Source organism: Bos indicus x Bos taurus, chromosome X, assembly GCF_003369695.1.
Source record: "Bos indicus x Bos taurus breed Angus x Brahman F1 hybrid chromosome X, Bos_hybrid_MaternalHap_v2.0, whole genome shotgun sequence".
Taxonomy (NCBI): Eukaryota; Metazoa; Chordata; class Mammalia; order Artiodactyla; family Bovidae; genus Bos; species Bos indicus x Bos taurus.
The window spans coordinates 56,305,232-56,307,082 of NC_040105.1; positions in this window are offsets into that span (position 1 = coordinate 56,305,232).

Below are 1,851 nucleotides of genomic sequence, written 5' to 3' on the forward strand. Positions count from 1 at the left end.
CCTCTTTTCTCCTTCTAGTCCATGTCCTCTGCTCCTGATATGGGGCCTAGCCAGAAGTTTATCTTCTCAGAGTTGTTTAGCTTTCCTTCAAAGGACTGATACTATTCTCTAGCAGAACATCCAGAAAGGTGAGTTGCTTCCCCAGGTACCCAGGCAGGGCTTTTGAGAAAGGTGGGTTGGTATTTCCTGGGGGTCCTAATTATCTATTACTGTGTGATGAGGTGCTCCAGAACTTAGTGGCTTAAAACAACAACCATTTTCTCAAATCTCACAATCGTGTGAGTCAGGAATTCCATCAGGGTTTGGCTGAATGATTCTTTTGTCCCACGTGACTGAAGTTACTCTCAGCTGGTAGATTGGGGTGGTCTGGAGGGTCCAAGACAGCTTCACTCACATGTCTGGCACCTTAGTAGGGATGACTGGAAGGCCGAGCTCAGATGAGACTGTTGAGCAAGGTGCCTATATGGGAACTCTGCGGCATGGCAGTCTCAGGGTAGATGGTATTTCTTACATGACAGCTTAAGCCTTCCAGAGTGAGTGTTACAAGAGACCTGGAAAAAAACTGCAAGTCTTCTGACCTACCTCCAGAAGTTCCAGAGTGTCACTTTTGCTGCATTCCTTTGGCCAAGCAAATCACTAAGTCTAGCTCAGATTTAAGGAAAGGGGAATTAGACTCTATGTCTCAGGTAGAGAAAGGTAGAAAAGGTTTGCTACTATCCTTTGCCATACCAGTCTTATAGAAACACGCATTCATTCACTCAACAAATATTCACTGAAGGTATACTACATACATATTCTAGGCACCAAAGACAGTAGTGGGAAATAAAGCAGTCAAAAATCCCTGCACTTGTGGAGCTTACAGCTTCCTAAGGGAGGTGAACAACAAAAAAGAAATTAGTAAAAATATATAGTATGCTAGATTCTTACAAGTTTTAAGGAGAGAAATAAAGCAGAGTAGGGGGAATAAGAAGCTTTGGAATGGAGATGGTGTGGCTAGAGAAAGCCACATTGAGAAGATGCCTTTGGGGTAAAAAGCTGAAGAAAGCAAGGGAAGTAGCCATTCATCTACCTGGGGGCAACATTCCAGGCAAAGAAAAATGCAAGTGCAAAGGGCCTGAGAAGGTAGAGTGCCTGGAATGCTTGAGGAATAGTGAGGAGGCCAATGCAGCTGGTGGACAGTGAAAGAGCAGAAAGAGTAATAAAGACTAACAATAGAGACTGGTGGGTGAGCGGAGCGCACGATCAGCCAGGTTCTTGGGAGCCATGGTTACCACTTTGGTTTTTCTTCTGAATGAGACAGGAAGCCATTGGAGGGTTTGAAGTAAAGAAGCGCTATGGGCTGACTTATGTGATATCTATTTTAAAAGGAACTTTAGGGCTGCTCTATGGAAAAAGAAAGACTAAGGGGAGTCAAGGGCAGAACAGGAAGTCCAGTTGGCACTCTTGCAATCATTCAGTTAAAGGTGATTCCTGGTGGCTCACACCAGAATGATGGCAGGGAGCATGGTGAAAAGTGATTGCATTCGGGATACATATTTTCAAGGTTGAACCATTAGGATTTGCTGACAGACCATATGTAGAGTACAAGAGAGAGAGTAAGCAGGTACAAAAATATGGCCTCTTCTATAAGTTCACTAAATTCCTAGATACCTTTAGATGCCTTGACAGAACTTGTCAGGCAACATCTTTTAATGGTAGGGTTCAGTTGACAAATCCCGTAGTAAGCCTCTGAAGAATGGACCGTTAGGATTGCTAAGCCTAGAGGCACTCTTCAACAGGAATTATGCTACTGGGCTGGCTAAATTCTTAAAGCCTTTATATAAAAGGTAGGAGAGCCTGTGCATTTCTAGC